This window comes from Scyliorhinus torazame, chromosome 8 (genome assembly GCF_047496885.1).
Source record: "Scyliorhinus torazame isolate Kashiwa2021f chromosome 8, sScyTor2.1, whole genome shotgun sequence".
In the NCBI taxonomy this organism is placed as follows: domain Eukaryota; kingdom Metazoa; phylum Chordata; class Chondrichthyes; order Carcharhiniformes; family Scyliorhinidae; genus Scyliorhinus; species Scyliorhinus torazame.
In genome coordinates, this window is record NC_092714.1 from 58,257,458 (window position 1) to 58,278,231 (window position 20,774).

At 47.5% G+C, this 20,774-nt stretch overlaps 1 long non-coding RNA gene across 3 annotated transcripts in view; it reads right to left on the reverse strand.

Annotated features, from left to right (window-relative positions):
- Window positions 1-20,774, reverse strand: part of LOC140427870 (uncharacterized) — a 49,439-nt gene that overhangs the window by 13,736 nt on the left and 14,929 nt on the right. The window contains exon 2 of one of the 3 annotated variants that reach the window (XR_011948654.1): window positions 3,553-3,859. The exons of the other annotated variants lie outside the window; for them this stretch is intronic. This is a non-coding gene — a long non-coding RNA (uncharacterized lncRNA). The remainder of the gene's footprint in view (window positions 1-3,552; window positions 3,860-20,774) is intronic. 3 annotated transcript variants of the gene reach the window in all.

Here is a 20,774-nt window from a genome sequence, read left to right on the forward strand (position 1 = left end):
TTGTACAAGGCTGTGGCAGATAGCCTCCACACAGCCAGCTGCCTGGATTGCTTAATTTCATTTCCCTTCATGCTTAAATGGATCTCAAGTATCCAGCTGTGTAACTAACCACAATGTTTATAAAGATCTAGCTATGATTAACAGCTCTTGAACACATCAAAAGCAGTAAAGTGCTCTCACTTCCTCTCTTTCTCTGCAGAAAGCACTTTATTGCTTCCAGGCAAGGGACTCTGTTAAGGCCGGAGACGGGAGGGAGGTCTCTCTGGTGGGGGATCATTGGGTGTAGGGGGTCGGGTCACCTTCGTACTGTGGGGAGGGGGGGGGGGGGGGCGGTGACCCCAGCAATTCCCGTGGTGGGGGAGGGGAAATTGAGTTTTGGGGGTGGGAGGGAAGAGGGAACCAGCTGCCGGACCTCGCGGTCGGGCCACCCACTCAAAATGCCGGCCTAACAGCAGAATGAATGACGGAATCCCTCACAATCCCTGCCATGCATAGACTTGCATGGCAAGGGATAATGTATTGCCTCTGGGTGCATGAGCGCAGATCAGAGGTGACTCATCTCCAACAGGAGATCATATTTCCAAACGGGGAAGCAAGCCAGCAGATTGCCCCAGACTAGTTCTGTTGCAAGAAACAATATTTCTATGCATGTCAGGCCCAGCACATTCTGCTTTCATTTCTCCCACCACCATCCTCACCCCCCTCCGACCGCCAGCTCTAACAGGTCTGGCAGAACCAACCACTATTACAGATTGGCGCTCAAACCAGAGGGTCCCTTAGTTTTTGCTGGGAGTTGGTCTCCCTGCTCTTCTCACTCCCACACACTGGGGTGGATATTTTAGGGGCTGGAGGTATTCCTTATGCCCCCGACTGAAATGTCTGCTCAGCCTGGCCACCTGGACCCCTGCGGTTCTGCAGCATTATTACTCTGGGAGCAACCTTAACTGCACCGCCATCTGGGAGGAAGTTCCATGATACTGTGCTGAAGAGCTGTTGGTCAATCTGATAGTCAACAGCTCTGCCGTCCCAGCAGTACTGGGATCGGGGAGTGAACACAGCTGGAACTACAGGCAGTCTTCAAAGAAGAAGTGTCACAGATTTGGGACTTCAGCTTGGTCTGGGGATTTTGGATGGACCTGTCGATGCACCCCAGCGAGGGGAAGGTGCACCCCAGCGAGGGGAGGGTGCACCCCAGTGAGGGGAGGGTGCACTCCAGCAAGGGGTTGGTGAAGTTTGCCCAGTTTTAGAGGCAGGCAGCAGGAAGCTCATACAGGGTCACACTCTTGGGGGGTGGGGGGGAAATAGGGGGGCAGTGTGCCTCTGATGGGCACAGGCTACCCCCACCGATAGGAGGTATCCCTCCCACTCCTGCTAACAACAGTGCATGTGGTGAAAGCTGCCAGGCTGCCCACCTTGCCACCATCTTCCCCTACCACACATACTATAGTGGCAGAGACAGGATGTGGTCCTTTGGTGGCCAATAATAGGTTAATTAAGGGCCTCCATAGGCAGCTGCCTGAACCCCCCCCCCCCAATTTGGTTTTAGTTTTGGCTCCAGCCCCTTCCACCCTTCCAGAATGCTGGTGGGGGTGGGGTGGGGGGTACTGTAAAGGCTAGTCCAGTGTACGCGAGCGTCGCCAAGCTCAACCACCTCTCAATCTCTCCACTGTTGCTAAATTAACAGACTGCTTATGAAATCCAGAAATTTCCTCTAATTAAATATCGGGAAGGCCCCACTCCAATATACATTCTTTCGCTACAGACTCCATCCTGGCAACAGTCTGAAACTGAACAAGTCTATTCACAACCTTGGTGCCATATTTGACTCCGAGATGCATTTCTGACCAAATACTCGTGGCCAGGGCCTAGTGGGTAGATTGCAGATGATGCCAAATACTGGGACCTGGGAGCGAGGGGAGCTTGAGCCCAATGTTTTAAATGAAGTTCTCGTTGTCCTTCAGGTGAGCGCAGACCTAAAAGACCAGCTTTCAAAAGAAATTGGAACTATAAACCTGGGAACTGTTTTTGAAAGCCCGTCTATCAGGTTCGTTTCATAGACTTGCTGTGCTGCTACTTCGGAATGTTAGGCAGCTCCGTGTCTCCCATTTGTTTTCAAAAATCACGAAAGGGCAACTGCAGGGATGCACAACTGGACATTCTTGGTTGAAAAATGGTCAGTGAAGTTAGTATTTTAGAGTCATTTGGATGCTTTGTGGGGGGGTGGGGTAGGGTCACTTTTCAGGTTCAGTATCATAACATCTAACACAAAATTATCTTTTGAATTTTAACCAGCATATAAATAGCAGTCTAGCATGCTGTGTTGGTGGACCAGAGGTTTGAGAATCTTGGGCCTTATCAAAATAAATATAAGAAACGAAAAACTGGGAGTGATGCAACACCATGTGCTGACTCACATCACCCATTTCATTATTCTTGCTAGGTCTGGGATTGAAATCTTTATTTGCCACTAAGAGATTGCTTTAAGAAAATGTTTACAAATCTCTCCATCCTCGGTTCACCCCACTCTGCACCATCCTATTTAAAATCTAGCAGAAGGTGGCCACAGCATGGGACTAACATTTCTCTGGCGGTGAGGATTCCTGTTCATCCATTGTAACTTCGGCAAAAGCAATACATTGAAATCCCAGAGAAACAGCATAAAAGGGTCTTTTTTGCCATAAAAGGGCCTTTATAGAAACCCAATCCTATGATTTACGTGCTTCTAGAAACAATTTCTCTCGGGATATTGCGGTCACTTTTTTTTTTGCTGTTGGAGCCTCATATTTATTATTATTTTTCTCATTTTAGGCTCTAAATTTACAGTGTACAATACAATTCGTATGACAGCTTCTGGGGGGCGGGGGAGGGGAAGGAGAAATCCAGTTCTTGAGTTAAGGCTGCACTGATGTTCGATTGACAAATCCTGGGGATGGTGTCATTAGCGTAAAGGAAGCAGGTTACATTTTGAATATATTGTGGGTTAAGTGTCAGAGAAGTCAGAATGGTATAACTGTATTGGTGGCAGAGTTGAATTGTTTTGTAAATGTAACTAATTTCCTAACATCACTGATTGCTCCGTGATTAATTAGGCTCAGTGAATCAGCATTGGTCCTCCAATTTCACCATTGCTACAGTCACACTGAATTCAGGAGTAATTGAAGGCAAAACCTACATTTATGTGGCACCTTTCACAATGTCTCAAATCACTTTAAAACCGCTTAAAAACTTTTTGAGTTAGAGTCACTGGTATAATATAGGCAATATGATCAAATGGTGGAGCAGGTTTGAGGAGGTGAATGGCTTACTCCTTAGTATATATGTTTGTATGTCATTCTGGATGGATCAGATGAGCTGGGCTAGATGATCTTTGTCATCCATAGTTATCTTGCAAAAAGAGGGTGTAATCGTGGCTGGAGTTTATTTTGTTGCAATGAAAGCTTTGTGGGGTGAAATTGCCAGCACATGGGCTCATAGTGAATCAGTAACCTGTTTTATCTTGATTTTCAAAAAATCTTTTCCATTGATTTCAATCTTCTCTTTTTGTCAACTTACCTATTTTTTCGCTCTATCTTGGTGCTTTGAGTTTTCTGAGGAATGAAATATCATGATATAGTTGTGTTGCATTGTAAAAATTGAAAATATATCGTAGTGAGAAGCAGCAATCAGTAGAGTCTTCATCCTTGCCGATCAAGAATCAATCATGAACCATTCATTCTTTATCCTCTGGCTTCTTAAAAGTTATGTCACTCAGAGACCCCTGAAGGCTCCATTGCATCTCACTGACAGTGAAGATCTATGTTCTTCTATTATTCCATTTTGCTGCTCAGGAGTCAGTTGATTGTTCCACCCAGTGAGATTACTAATAAAAAAAATAATCCAATTACACCCTTTCCGTGAAATAATTACGTTGAATAATATTAAGCACCCAACAATCTTCTATTTTGATTTCCAGAAGGCATTTGATAAGGTGCCACATCAAAGGTTATTGTGGAAAATAAAAGCTCATGTGTACAGGATAACATGTTGGCATGGATAGAAGACTGGTTAGCCAATAGGGAACAAAGAGTCGGCATAAATGGGTCATTTTAAGATTGGGAAAATGTAATGAGTGGTGTGTAACAGGTATCAGTACTGGGGCATCAACATTTTATATTACTGTGCTGGATGAAAGGACTGAATGTATGGTTGCTAAATTGCTGATGATGCAAAGATAGGTAGGAAATAAGTTGTGAAGAGGACATAGAAAGCTACAAAGGGATATAGATGGGTGAGTGGGCAAAGATCTGGCAAATGGAGTATAATGTGGGAAAATGTGAGGTTGTCCATTTTAGCAGGAAGAATAAAAAAGCATATTATCTCAATAGTGAGAGTTTACAGAGCTAGGAGATGTAGAGGGTTCTGAGTGTCCTAGTGCCTGAATCATGCTACAACTAAAAGGTTAGTGTACAGCCATTAGGAAAGTGAATAGAACATTATTGTGTGGAGAATTGAATACAGAAGTACAGAGGTTATGCTTCAGTTATACAAGACATTGGTGAGACCACATCTGGAGAACTGTGTTCAGTATTGGTCTCCTTATTTAAGGAAGGATGTAAATGCATTGGAAGCAGTTCAGATACCTGGAATTGGTGGGTTGTCTTATGAGGAATGCTTGGACAGGCTAGGCCTGTATCTGCTGGAGCTTCGAGTCAGAAGCAACTTGATTGAAACATCCTGAGGGGTTTTGACAGGGTGGATGTGGAAAGGATGTTTCCTCTTCTCTGAGAATCTAGAACTCGGGATCATTGTTTAAAAAATAAAATGTCGACCATTTGAGGCAGAAATAAGGAAAAATATTTTCTCTCAGAGGGTGGTGAGTCTTTGGAACTCTCTTCCTCAGAAGGCAGTGGAAGCAGAGTCTTTGAATATTTTGAAGACAGAGTTAGATAGATTCTTGATAAAGCAAGGGGGTGAAAGGTTATTGGGAAGGTGGGAATGTGGAGTCGAGTCTAAAATTAGACCTGCATGATCTTATTAAATGGCAAGCAGGCTCGAAGGGCTGAGTAGCCTACACCTGTTCCTAATTTGTATGTTCATATATAACTTGAGGTTATCCAGAATTCTGCTGCTGGTCTCAACCCGCACCATGTCCTGTTCCCCTGTCAGCTCTGTGCTCACTAGCTTACACCAACTCCTGATTAAGCAACGTGTGATTTTAAAATTCTCATCCTTGTTTTCAAATGCCTCATTGGTTGCACCCTTCCCTATCTCTCTAATCGCCTTCAGCCCCACAACTGAGATATCTGAATTCAGCTAATTCTGACCTCGCTTATTGATAGCTGTGCCCTTGATTGCCCAGGTCCAATGCTCTGGACCATAAGACCATAAGACATAGGAGCGGAAGTAAGGCCATTCAGCCCATCGAGTCCACTCCACCATTCAATCATGGCTGATTTCAACTCCATTTACCCGCTCTCTCTCCATAGCCCTTAATTCCTCGAGAAATCAAGAATTTATCAACTTCTGTCTTAAAGAAACTCCTCCACCGCCCTCTGTGGCAATGAATTCCACAGACCCACCACTCTCTGGCTGAAGAAATTTCTCCTCATCTCTGTTCTAAAGTGACTCCCTTTTATTCTAAGGCTGTGCCCCCGGGTCCTAGTCTCCCCTGCTAATGGAAACAACTTCCCTACGTCCACCCTATCTAAGCCATTCATTATCTTGTAAGTTTCTATTAGATCTCCCCTCAACCTCCTAAACTCCAATGAATATAATCCCAGGATCCTCAGACGTTCATCGTATGTTAGGCCTACCATTCCTGGGATCATCCGTGTGAACCTCCGCTGGACCCGCTCCAGTGCCAGTATGTCCTTCCTGAGGTATGGGGCCCAAAATTGCTCACAGTATTCTAAATGGGGCCTAACTAATACTTTATAAAGCTTCAGAAGTACATCCCTGCTTTTATATTCCAAGCCTCTTGAGATAAATGACAACATTGCATTTGCTTTCTTAATTACGGACTCAACCTGCAAGTTTACCTTTAGAGAATCCTGGACTAGGACTCCCAAGTCCCTTTGCACTTCAGCATTATGAATTTTGTCACCGTTTAGAAAATAGTCCATGCCTCTATTCTTTTTTCCAAAGTGCAAGACCTCGCACTTGCCCACGTTGAATTTCATCAGCCATTTCTTGGACCACTCTCCTAAACTGTCTAAATCTTTCTGCAGCCTCCCCACCTCCTCCATACTACCTGCCCCTCCACCTATCTTTGTATCATCGGCAAACTTAGCCAGAATGCCCCCAGTCCCGTCATCTAGATCGTTAATAAATAAAGAGAACAGCTGTGGCCCCAACACTGAACCATGCAGGACACCACTCGTCACCGGTTGCCATTCCGAAAAAGAACCTTTTATCCCAACTCTCTGCCTTCTGCCTGACAGCCAATCGTCAATCCATGTTAGTACCTTGCCTTGAATACCATGGGCCCTTATTTTACTCAGCAGTCTCCCGTGAGGCACCTTATCAAAGGCCTTTTGGAAGTCAAGATAGATAACATCCATTGGCTCTCCTTGGTCTAACCTATTTGTTATCTCTTCAAAGAACTCTAACAGGTTTGTCAGGCACGACCTATTACTAAATCCATGCTGACTTGTCCTAATCCGACCCTGCACTTCCAAGAATTTAGAACTCTCATCCTTAACAATGGATTCTAGAATCTTGCCAACAACCGAGGTTAGGCTAATTGGCCTATAATTTTCCATCTTTTTCCTTGTTCCCTTCTTGAACAGGGGGGTTACAACAGCGATTTTCCAATCCTCTGGGACTTTCCCTTACTCCAGTGACTTTTGAAAGATCATAACTAACGCCTCCACTATTTCTTCAGCTATCTCCTTTAGAACTCTAGGAGTTCTCTCCCTACACCTTTCTGCCTTTGTATCATGCTTTCCTCCTTTAAGACACAAACTAAAATGTACTTCTTTGACCAATCATTTGGTCATCTGACCCAATAGCTCCCCATTTGGCGTGGTCTGATATTTTGTATTGTAATGTTCCTTGTGAAGCACAATCGGACCAGGACTTATGGCCTCAGAAAAGATTAGGGTGACCAGATTTACAAACCCAGGACACATTGGGAAGGCAGGGCTCTGTGATGATGCACATGTTAGAGGACCAGTGGCACTGGTCTGGGAACAAGCTGTTGAAGGTAGTTTATGATGACATCTCTTGTATGTCCAGCCAGAGTTGGCAATAATATAAAGAAAACCAATTATTGAAGACAGCATTTACGAACCACAGACTTTTGCTTAAAGGACATTTTCTTCAACAACGATTGAACTAATCCTTTGTTTGTCACAGGATCTCAGAATCATCTACTATGCGATGCAGTAAGTCCAATCTCCATTTAAAAACCTTACTTAGTTTCATTTGCACTTGTGGTTCTAAAATAGACATTTTCATCCAGACGCTGAAATTTAAACTGGTGAACGTCCCTCAAGTATGGGAGATTTTGTTTGCATGCAGAGTTGCAAGCAGGAAAGCACGCAGTCTTTCAGTGAGCAATTTGATTGAATGTGCCAGGACACAGCCAAACACCTGTCACCTTCCTCAGTGCTGATTGGGGATTTACCGATGGGCACTTGCTGACTACCTCATCAAGTGCAGCTGTTGATTGGCAGGGAGTTCCTTACTTATCTTTATGGCCTTAGAGGAGCACTATTTCCCCCCTGGTCCTCAAATATTGTTTTCCCCTTATCTTGTAGGGTCTCAATAATCTATATACCAGCCATACACCTACCTCAGCCTCGTCAGAAAGCCGTAACAGATTCATGCTCATGTCGTAGTTAAAATGCAATTGGGGTCCTGTAAAGATGCACTTTCACAGACTTTATTAATGAACATAAAAATTATTAGTAAGAATTGTGCAGCAGCCTAACTTCCAAAATGTCTATTTGCCTAACAGCCTCTCTCACCATGGAGTGATTCCACAAGTGCCGATTGGTCACAAAGACCATTTGACTCTGACTCTGCTGTGTTGCCTTTCAAGGGAAAAATCGCCATAGGGCCTTTTGATGTAACAGGAAACCAATTTGCATACCCCTTGCTTGCTTTAGGCAGACCCCAAATTTATTTGCAGGTTTAAATCAACACCATTGGGAAAGGATTGACTTGTTATGGGCAAGGTGTGGTAGTACCAGGTATTGCGGTACCTAAGAGGTGGATGACCATTGGTTAGACCCAGGAGTCTACCATTGGCTGTTGTACATAGCTCCGCCTCCAGCTCCGCCCTGAGAGGCGGAGTATAAGAACCGGTGCCATCGCAGCAGCCTTCACTTTCTGTATCGAAGCTGCTGGGGAAGAGTTCTAGCAGATTAAAGCCTTCAGTTATGAATCACTTTGTCTTGAGAGTAATTGATTGCGCATCAATTTAATCTGCTAGAACATCAGTTGGAAGGATGGATCTCCGTATCAAACCGGAGTGCCTTCAGCTCAGCCCCCACGCAGACAACTCTGCTACTATTTTTAAACATTGGCTGGCGTGCTTTAAGGGCTACCTCGACACGGCCGCCGACACCCCCACGGAAGGACAAAAGATGCATCTCCTACGCTCACGGGTCAGCCCTGGGATCTACCCTCTTATCGAGGAGGCGGAGAATTATGCTGCCGCGATCGAGCTGCTAGAAGGACATTATATCCGCCCTGTGAACCAGGTCTACGCTCGTCACCTGCTGGCGACTAGGCGGCAAAGCCTCGAGGAAATGTTGGAAGACTTCTACCGGGCGCTGCTGGTGCTGGGCCGAAACTGTGACTGCCCGCCAGTTTCGGGGAGCGAGCACACGGAACTTTTGATCAGGGATGCTTCCGTGACAGGTATGACCTCCCCCGATATCCGCCGAAGACTCCTAGAAAGGGACACTCTAGGACTTAGAGGCACGGGCCCTGGCAGGGTCCATGGACGTTGCCTATAAAATCGCGCTGTCCTTTGCACCCGATCGCGCAGCGGCCCAAAATCGCGCTGTCCTTTGCACCCGATCGCGCAGCGGCCCCCTGGGCTGCGTGGCACCCCGGAGCGGCATCCCCTCAGACCTTCCCCCTGACCCCGCAAGCCTGCGCGGCGAGACGGTCCGCTAACGCCGCCGGACCCCGCTGTTTCTTCTGCGGGCAGGCGAATCATCCCCTCCCGCGCTGCCCGGCCCGCACCACCACCTGCAAAGGGTGCGGCAAGAAGGGCCACTATGTGGGGGTCTGCCAGGCCCATGCCATGGCCGCGGTCTCCAGCGACAATCGGCAACCCCCCCTTCAGGCCCCGACCGCCCAGCGCTCACCGCCACCCCCCTATCCTAAGGCCACGTGCGACCCGCGGGCGTGGCCATTTTGCCCCCCGTCACCACGCATGGTGTCCCTCGCTGCCGCCATCTTCTTCATCCCCGGACACCATGTGCGACCCATGGATGACGCCACCTTGGATGGGTCCCCAGGCCCCCAGCACAGCTGACGACACGCTGCCCGACCAGAACCCTCAATTACTTCAGCTGGCCTCGGTGACTCTGGACCAGAGTTGGCCCCGGACGCTTGCAACAGCTACAACGACGATCTCCATCAACGGCCACGAGACGTCTTGCTTGATTGATTCTGGGAGCACGGAAAGCTTTGTTCACCCCGACACGGTAAGGCGCTGTTCTCTTGTCACCCATCCCGTAAATCAAAGGATCTCCCTGGCCTCCGGGTCACACTCGGTGGAGATAAAGGGGTTCTGCCTAGCGAACCTCACTGTCCAAGGCAGGGAATTCAACAATTTCCGCCTGTACGTCCTGCCGCACCTCTGCGCAGCCACCCTCCTTGGGCTGGAATTCCAGTGCCATCTGCAAAGCCTGACCTTTAAATTCGACGGCCCTATACCCCCCCTTACTGTCTGCAGCCTTGCGACCCTTAAGGTCAACCCGCCTTCCCTGTTTGTGAACCTCACCCCGGATTGCAAACCCGTCGCCACCAGGAGCAGACGGTATAGTGCCCAGGGCCGGACCTTTATCAGGTCAGAGGTCTAAAGGCTGCTGAGGGAAGGGGTCATCGAAGCGAGCAACAGGCCTTGGAGAGCTCAGGTAGTGGTGGTAAAGACCGGGGAGAAACATAGGATGGTCATTGACTACAGTCAGACCACCAACAGGTTTACGCAGCTGGATGCGTATCCTCTCCCCCGTATAGCCGACCTGGTGAACAGGATTGCGCAATACAAGGTTTTCTCCAGGGTGCATCTCACGTCTGCCTACCACCAGCTACCCCTCCGTAATGGTGACCGCAAGTACACTGCCTTCGAAGCAGATGGGCAGCTCTATCACTTTTTAAGAGTTCCCTTCGGTGTCACGAACGGGGTCTCGGTCTTCCAACGAGAGATGGACCGAATGGTTGACCGGTACGGCTTACGCGCAATGTTCCCGTATCTGGATAACATCACCATCTGCGGCCATGACCAGCTGGACCACGACACCAACCTCCGCAAATTTCTCCAGACCGCGAAAATCCTTAATTTGACATACAATAAGGATAAATGCGTGTTTAGCACCAACCGTCTAGCCATTCTAGGCTACGTAGTGCGAAGTGGAGTCATAGGCCCCGACCCTGAGTGCATGCGCCCCCTCATGGAGTTCCCCCTCCCTTACTGCCCCAAGGCCCTAAAGAGCTGCCTCGGGTTCTTCAGCTATTATGCACAGTAGGTCCCCAATTACGCAAAGCCTGACCCCTGATCCAGTCCACAACCTTCCCCCTGTCGACGGAGGCCCGCCAGGCCTTCAGCCGCTTCAAAGCAGACATTGCAAAAGCCACGATGCGCGCCATCGACGAGTCCCTCCCCTTCCAGGTCGAGATCGATGCGTCCGACGTAGCTCTGGCGGCCACCCTCAACCAAGCAGGCAGGCCTGTGGCTTTCTTCTCCCGTACTCTCCATGCTTCCGAAATTCGCCACTCCTCGGTCGAAAAGGAGGCCCAGGCCATAGTAGAAGCTGTGCGACACTGGAGGCATTACCTGGCCGGCAGGAGATTCACTCTCCTCACAGACCAACGGTCGGTTGCCTTCATGTTCGATAATGCACAGCGGGGCAAGATTAAGAATGACAAGATCTTGCGGTGGAGGATAGAACTCTCCACCTACAATTACGAGATCTTGTACCATCCGGGGAAGCTGAACGAGCCTCCTGATGCCCTGTCCCGCGGCACTTGTGCCACCGCACAAGTGGACCGCCTCCGATCCCTCCACGAGGACCACTGCCACCCGGGGGTCACTCGTTTTTTTCATCTTATCAAGACCCGCAACCTGCCCTACTCCATCGAGGAGGTCAGGACAGTCACCAGGGACTGCCAAATCTGCGCGGAGTGCAAACCACACTTCTACAGGCCAGAGAGGGCGCACCTGATAAAGGCTTCCCATCCCTTTGAACGCCTCAGTATGGATTTCAAAGGCCCCCTCCCTCCACCGACCGCAACACGTACTTCCTTAACGTGGTTGACGAGTACTCCCAGTTCCCATTCGCCATCCCCTGCCCAGGCATGACCACAACCACCGTCATCAAGGCCCTCCAGGGTATCTTTACACTGTTCGGTTTCCCCGCATACATTCGCAGTGATAGGGGGTCCTCCTTTATGAGCGACGAACTGCGTCAATTCCTGCTCAGCAAGGGCATCGCCTCGAGCAGGACGACAAGTTACAACCCCCGGGGAAACGGGCAGGTAGAGAGGGAGAACGGAACGGTCTGGAAGACCGTCCTGCTGGCCCTACGGTCCAGGAATCTCCCAGTCTCCCGCTGGCAGGAAGTCCTCCCGGTGGTCCTCCACTCCATCCGGTCACTGCTCTGTACAACCACAAATCAGACACCTCATGAACGTCTCCTTGTTTTCCCCAGGAAGTCCTCCTCCGGGACCTCGCTCACAACCTGGCTAGCGACACCCGGACCCATCCTGCTTCAGAAACATGTGAGGGCGCAAAAGTCGGACCAGTTGGTCGAGAGGGTCCACCTGCTGCACGCCAACCCCCAGTACGCCTACGTAGCGTTCCCTGACGGCCGGCAGGACACAGTCTCCCTTCGGGACCTGGCGCCCGCTGGAGCCCCCGCGCACCCGAACCATTGCCCCCACCCCCACCCTCCCCGCAGCACCTGACTGGAGGGTCAGTACTCCCGCCGCTCCTGCCTAGGCCCGACCACACACCGACGCCCCCTACAGGCGCTTCCCCCCCCCTGTCCACCTTTTGCCCCAACAGCGCCGCCTAGGGGTGACGGAGCTGCCAGGGAGGACGACATCACGCTCCCGGAGTCGCAACCGCCGGGACCCTCATCAGAATCACCGCCGAGGCCCAGACACTCCAGAAGGATGACCAGGCCACCCGATTGACTGATTGCTGCAGTATGAACACTTTGTAAATTCCCTCGCCATCACGGTACCTCCATACCTGGTCATACCATGCGAAGGGCGATCATTAACGCTGGCCACCACCCCGCCGGGCTCTTTTTTAACATGGAGTGAATGTGGTAGTACCAGGTATTGCGGTACCTAAGAGGTGGGTGACCATTGGTTAGACCCAGGAGTCTACCATTGGCTGTTGTACATAGCTCCGCCCTGAGAAGCGGAGTATAAGAATCGATGCCATCCCAGCAGCCTTCACTTTCTGTATCGAAGCTGCTGGGGAAGAGTTCTAGCAGATTAAAGCCTTCAGTTATGAATCACTTCGTCTTGAGAATAATTGATTGCGCATCACGAGGCGTTTTCAGAACCCCAAAATGTATCATGGAGTTCAACCAACCTCTCCCTTTAATGGATTTGTTGCTTTTCCGAGCACGCAGCTTTTTCCCTAGGTGTGGTATTACAATTATGGGCACGTGGGTTTTTAAACACAAAACTCTGTTTATTCCATGAACTCAACTTAACATCTTAAATAAACATTGGATCTCTTAACACCCCTTACTTCAAAGATAACTCAGAAAATATTGCAGCAGCAAACAATTCCTTAAAATGTTCCTTCAAACTTCCAAGAGACTTAACACCTTTAAACAAAATCACATCAGGTTAAAGGCTTTACTTTAAAATCACCCAAATGATCCAGAGGTAGTCTTTCATGGCCCAGCTCACTGCAAAACAGCCAGGCACTTTTAAACTGCTCTCAGCAAAACCAGCCAGGCACTTTTCAAAACTGAAACTTCAAAATGGCTGAACTGAGCTGAGCTCCACCCACTCTCTGACATCACTGTTTTCTTAAAGGTACATTGCTTACATACCCATTTCTTGAAGGCACTCTTGCATGACAGACTTATTAGTAATAATTAACCTCTTTATTTTTAACAACCCATTCACCGGATTTTAGCCCGTTCGTTTTATTTGTGCACTCACAGCATCTGAATCTTAACAGCAGACTGAATTACAGTTTTCCCAAACCAACATTCTTGTTAGTTTGTATTTGGTTAGCTGGGAGGCTTAGTTTTTATTGAAATGCAGAGTTGAGTCTCACAGCTGGTTGTAATGCTAGTGGACTGGGAGATTACAAACAGTGCAGTCAGCTGTGACTTCTGTTAAGCAGGGTGATCCGTTAATCGGGACAATTCATTTTCTACCAAGATGTCCCACTGAGAAGGGTCACGATAATGCATTTTGGCAGTTCCAATCAGCAGATCCACACAATGTATGAAATTCACACTAGAGGGTGCTCTCCTGCAATTGTATTAAGGCTCAAGTAGTGAGAACATTCAATGCAGCTGGCTATGCATTACTTAATACTGACATTGGTTTCCCAAAGTGGAAATATGTTTTCTTTTCCAGCACTGAATCACTCACCTTGAAAAACAGGAGAAAGAATTTAATGCATCTTTTACAATTGATTACAGGGAGGTGGGTATAGTACATTTTACCAATCTATACCTGATTAGAAAAAATAGTCTACTTCACAGCAGTGATAAGCACAGACTGCCAAAAGTGTGTCTCAACAGAAAAAACAGTTTAATTCGACAATAGGAAAATAATTATTTCCATACTGATGCCACAAAATCCGTTTGGTTGCAATACCACCTCACTGAAATTCCAAACGTTACATTCAAACGTTTTTCCTAGTGAGGAAGGCAAGATGTGGCATAATTTTCACTTTTTTGGATAAGCCCAACATTTCTTTATCATTTAATGTGTTTAAGTTCTGAGACTGAGGCCGCGATCATACGGTCTTGTCGCGCCCAACTCAGTGACACGACCGGCCTCTCGTGAGATTTACGAAGCTCGGAACGCCTAGAGATCTGGCGAGGCGTTGCGATCTGAATCTTCACCTCAATGGATGGGCGGGGTCCAGATTTGCATATTTAAATGTGCCGTTAAACTCACTTAAATATATTTGTGCCAGAGTCTCCCTAGGCCTGTGATTGAATGCCCACGTCTTAAGAGACCTTGCCATTTAGCACTTGTCTACACAAACGTGGACCAGGTGTAACGGCACTCAGCATGACCTTCCAGGAGATCAGAGGTCCCTGGGTAGTTGGGCTCTGGGCAGGGTGGTACCCTGGCACTCCTGATGCAACCCGGGCACCTTGGCACAGCCAGGGTGCCCAGGTAGCACTGCCAGCATAGCAGGGGCACTGCCAGGGTGCCAGGCTGGCAGTGTCCCAGGTGCCCTGATGGCAGGTTGCCCATGCCGGGGATCAAGTCCGGAGGTGCTCTGCCTTTATGAGGTTGGATGAAGGACCCTAGAGGACCCCCTAATCGGTAAGTTGGGTGCATTGGAGGGGGTCCCAAGGCTGTGGTGGGGGCATCGAGAGATTTGGGCGGCATTTAAAAATTGCTCCTCGATCTCTTCCTGTACTTCAGGAAATGAATGTAAGTGGGCCCCCAAAAAAGAGTCCCATTTAATAACGCTGGGAAACACCCTGCTAATCGTGCCCAAATTTGGACTTTTTTGTCGTCCACTAAATCGCGTACCAAATATACTTCATCTACTTGTATTGAAGATTTTTTTTAGCAGAATGAATAAACGCTCTTAAATTGTCATCTACATTGTTATTTCAAATTCAAGTCTAGCTATACACTAGATTGCACATATTTCTGCACTCTTCAAAGTAAAGGATGTCTTTTAGCAGTCATTGTCAATGCACAAAGTATTCAGAGGTTATAGAGGTGTTTCCAGCAGCCTATCTTTGAAGTCTTTAATGGTGACAATATTTTGACAATAGAAGAAAATAGAAAATGAAGAAGTAGGTGACCATCATCAGGGAATGAAGCTGGATTGGCTTCGTGTGAACAGGCTGGGACCAGTACTGGCCACGGTAGGGGTACAGGCAAGGAGGGAAAAAACACAGGCAATTAATATTGAATGGCGCAGGTAGTGAAATAGCTGAAGAAAAATGAGTAAAAATAGAGGAATATATTTGAATATACAAGAAACTATTTTGAAAAACAGGTATTTCTAACTATGGGGGGCTTATGATATAGTAGAAATAGGAAGGGGCCATTTAGCGACTCAAGCCTGTTCCACCATTCAATGGTTGGTCTGCAACCTAATTCTATGTATCCCCCCCCCGCCCCCCCCATGCCTTAATACATTTCGGTAACAAACAATCAATCTCAATTTTAAAAGTAACAAATGATCTAGCATCCATTGCCACTAGTGGAAGAGTGTTCCAAATCTCTACCACACTTTCTGCATGTGTAAGTGTTTTCTAATTTCACTCCTGAAAGGTCTGGCTCTAGATTTTAGACTAGCCCTCTTGTCCCATGCTCCTCAACCAGTGAAAATAGTTTCTCTCTATCTACCCTATCCTCTTAACATCTTGAAAACTTTGATCAAATCTCCCTTCAACTGTCTAATTTTCTGGGAATAATACTAGCTTGTTTAGTCTCTCCTCATAGCTTAACCCTTGGAGTCCAGGTGTTATGCCGATAAATCTATGCTGCTCTACCTCCGAGGCCACTATCTCATTCCTAAAGTGCATTTTCCAGGACAGCTTGCAGTAGTCCAGGTGTAATTTAACCAGGGTTTTGTATAGTTGTAACATAACTTCTAACCCCTCGTGTTCTATTCCTTAAGGAATAAAGGGAAGTCTTCCATTAACTTTTGGATTATTTTATACACCTATTTAGGACATGGTAATGGCCTGTGAACTGGAGCTTATCAATAGTTTTAGACAATTGTGAGCTTACTACTCCTGGTCATAACAGAGCCTGGTATTAAGGGCCGAGCTTTAAGGATTTTCTGCATCATCTTGTATGGAAAACCCCAATATCGTGAACTGTTCTGAGTGGGCAGAAAATAGTGAGCAGTTGCAAGATTTAAGGCTATATATACAGTTTAAAGAGGCAGGCATTCCACTTTGAAAGGCAGAAACCTTATTCCTGTAAACGTATCTGCAAGCAGCTAGGCATGATACTGAATTGTAACCTGCTGTGACGGTGTTCTTGAAATTCTGATGGCGATGGAGGAAGCAGAGGAGTTGGACATCCTGGCAAGCTGTCCACCAAGAAAGTGAATACCATGTACATGATAATATGTACCTAGAGGTAGTGGAATTATTTACAATAACAGCTCACATTTATGTATCACCAAGTAGAAAAATTACTCTTGCTGCTTCACAAAATTGTAATCAGACAGAAATTGAAACCAACCCGTAGGAAGAAATACCCTAGGGGGAGTGAACAAAACCTTGACAAGGAGTTAAGTTTTAAAAAGGGTCATCAAGCAGGTTAGGAAGGTGGTCAGGCAGAAAGATTTAAAAAGGAAATTCCAGAGCGAGGAAACTCAATGGCTGAAGTCATAGCCACCAATAGTGGGCTAAAAGGGGTGGCAGCATACACAATCGGCCAGCCATAGAACAACACAGAGTTCATTGAGGATTGTAGGGCTGGAGAATGTGACCGATAGGAAGTGGTGAGACCCCATAAAAGAATTTAAACATGAGGATGGGATTTGAGGCTCTACTAGAATAGGATGTTAAAGTAGGCTAGTGAGCACAGGGTTGATTGGATGTGTGGCAATCTTCAGCCAGAAGTGCCGAGTTGATGATCCATCTTGGCCTCCTCCAGGGGTCCCCGACATCACAGATGTCAGTCTTCAGCGAAGTTGATTCCCTCCATGTGACATCAAGAAACAGCTGGAGGCACTGGATATTGCAAAGGCTATGCGCCCTGACAATTTTCCTGCAATAATACTGAAGACATGTGCTCCAGAACTTTCCACACCTCTACCCAAGCTGTTCCAATACAGCTACTACACTGACAATGTGGAATATTGTCCAGATGTGTGGCCTGTACACATAAAGCAGGACTAATGCAACCCAGCCAATTACCGCCACATAAGTCTACTCTCAATTATCAGTAAAGCGATGGAAGGAGTCATCAACAGTGCAATTAAGTGGCACTTGCTTACCATGAACCTGCTCACTGACGCTCAATCTGGGTTCCACCATGGCCACTTGGCTTCTGTCCTCATTACAGTCTTGGTTCAACATGGACAAAAAAGCTGAACTCCAGAGGTGAGGTGAGTGTGACTGGCTTTGATACCAAGGGGTGCACATCTCCAAACATCTGTCCTGGTCCACCCACGTCGACTCTACCACAAGAAAGCACAACAGCGCCTATACTTCCTCAGGAAACTAAGGAAATTCGGCATGTCCACATTAACCCTGACCAACTTTTACAGATGCACCATAGAAAGCATCCTATCGGGCTGCATCACAGCCTGGTATGGCAACTGCTCGGCCCAGGACCGCAAGAAACTTCAGAGAGTCGTGAACACCGGCCAGTCCATCACACGAACCTGCCTCCCATCCATTGACTCCATCTACACCTCCCACTGCCTGGGGAAAGCTGGCAGCATAATCAAAGATTCCTCCCACCCGGCTTACTCACTCTTCCAACTTCTTCCATCGGGCAGGAGATACAGAAGTCTGAGAACATGCACGAACAGACTCAAAAACAGCTTCTTCCCCGCTGTTACCAGACTCCTAAATGGCCCTCTTATGGACTGACCTCATTAACACTACACCCTGTATGCTTCATCCAATGCCAGTGCTTATGTAGTTACATTGTATATGTTGTGTTGCCCTATTATGTATTTTCTTTTATTCCCTTTTCTTCCCATGTACTTACTGATCTGTTGAGCTGCTCGCAGAAAAATACTTTTCACTGTACCTCGGCACACGTGACAATAAACAAATCCAATCCAACTGCCATTTGACCGGAGTGTGGCATCCTAGTACAACTGGAGTCAATGGGAATCGGGGGGGAACTCTCAGCTGGTTGGAGTCATACCTGGCACAAAGGAAGATGGGTGTGGTGGTTGGAACTCAGTTATCTCAGCTCCAGCACATCATTGCAGGATTCCTCAGGGTGGTATCCTAGGCCCAACCATCTTCAGATGCTTCATCCATGTCCTTCCTTCCCTCATAAGGTCAAAAGTGGAGATGTTCGCTGATGACTGCACAATGTTCAACACCATTTGCGACTCCTCAGATACTGAAGCAGTCTGTGTCCAAATACAGCAAGACCTGGGCAGTATCTGAACTTGGGGTGGCAGGTAGCAAGTAACATTTGTGCCAGGCAATTGCCATCTCCAAAAAAAGAGAATCTAACCATCGCCTACTAACATTCAATGGCATTACCATCACTAAGTTCCCCATTATCAACATCCTGGGACTTACCATTGACCAGAAATGCAACTGGACTAGCCATATAAATACTGTAGCTACAAGAGCAAGTTGGAGGCTAGGAATCTTGTGGCAAGTAATTCACTTCCTGACTCCCCAAAGCCCGTTAAAAATCTACAAGGCACAAGTCAGGAGTGTGATGGAATACTGTCCACTTGCCTGGATGAGTGCAGCTTCAAAAACATGCACAAAGCTTGACACCATCAAGGACAAAGCAACCCATTTGATCGGCACCTCTTTCACAAATATTCACTCCCTCCACCACTGATGCATAATAGCAGAAGTGTGTACCATCTACAAAATGCACTGCAGAAACTCAACAAGGCTCTTTAGACAGACCTTCCAAACCTATGACTACTACCATCTAGAAGGACAAGGACAGCAGATACATGGGAACACCACAACCTTGAGGTGCTCCTCCAAGCCCCCCACCATCCTGACTTGGAAATATATTATCATTCTTTCACTGTCACTGTGTCAAAATACTGGAGCTCCCTCCCTAACAACAGTGTAGGTGTATCTGCACACATGGACTGCAGCGGTTTAAGAATGCAGATCACCACCACCTCTCAAGGGCAATTATGGATGGGCAATGAATGCTGGCCTAGTCAGTGAAGCTCACATCCCTTGAATGAATTTTTAAAATGAGTGGAACTTAAGTATGATAGGTTGTAGGCAGCAGGTTTTTGGCTGAGCTGAAGTTTAGTGATTGAAGAGAATGGGAGTACAGCCATGAGAGCAAATAAATAGTTGCATTTGGAGACAGCAATGTTATCATATATTTGCTCTGGGGGTTATGGTGGGTCACCACTGGAGGCAGGCTCAAGGCAGCAATGGAGTTGGATAGATGCTGATGCTGGCAGATTAGAATGTCCGCCTCTGTTTATCAGTTTTAAGGATGAAGGTCAGCGACTCCCTCCACAAACCATCCACCCCACTCTCTCCATTGCTCTCCAGTACCACTCCATGACTCCCCTTGTATTCCCTATGCCCCTTCATGGTCCCCATAACCACTCACCCAGTATCCATTATGTGAAGACCCCAGGAACCATGGGCGGGATTCTCCAATAATGGGGCTATGTCCCCACTCGAGCATCAAAATGTGGGCGTTTCACTGTGGACTTTCAGTCCAGAGTGATTCTCCTACCTGAAGGGGGCTAGCAGGGCCCCGGAGAACTCCACGCAGCTCTGCCTGGCAATACGAGGCCCGGCACTTCCGATCGGGAGTCTGCGCACGTCGGCGGCCTTCGGCGGCCGCCCCGCGCGACATGGCTGATTCACAACGCAGAGCAGCCCTGACAATATAGCCCCCCCAAGATCGTGTGCGTCTGCGGATTGGTGGCCCCTGATCGCTAGCCTGGCTATCCCTGGTGCCCCACCCCCGGTGAAGAATCCCCCCACCCCCTACCAGGGCAGCCGCGGACTGAGTCCGCAGCCGCTGGCGACCGTTCCCGACAGGCAAAACGTGGTTAGAACCCGCTGTCCGGAACTCGGCCAGTTTACTTCAGTGAATCGCGGGGGGGGGGGGCTCTGTCAATTGCCCCCTACCTGCACCACGTAGACTGCGCGCGCGCGATTCGCGGCGATTCTCCGGAGACCGGAGTCAACACCCATTCTCCACCCCCACACCGATCGCAATTTCCGCATGGAGGCTCGGAGAATCCCGTTCCATGTCTTTGACTTCAAGATGAAAAGAAAATTAAACTTCGCACCATCTAATACAGCACCCAGTCAAACACACTTCATTCTGAAAAAAATTCTCATTCATAAAATGCATTGAAAATCTTTTTAATTTCCCCAAGTCGTCAATCTGTTGTAAAAACAAACATCTATTTCACTTACCACAAAGGCAGATAATCCTTTAATACATTCTTAAAATTGTCAATCAAAATGAGATCACTCCCTGCTGATGGACCTTTTGAAACTCAGCTAAGCCTTCAGCTGTAGAACAACCTTGGGGAAATCTTAAATAATGGTGTCTATTGAAATTGCAAAAACAGATGGCTAGTGTTTTTTTTCTAAGCTACAGATATCAACTAATGCACTCCAAAAGGCAGGTGTTTTTTTCACTCTTTATGAAATCTAGTGATTTTTTTCAACCTTAAATGGACTAGGAATTTTAATCGCCAGATACGTACA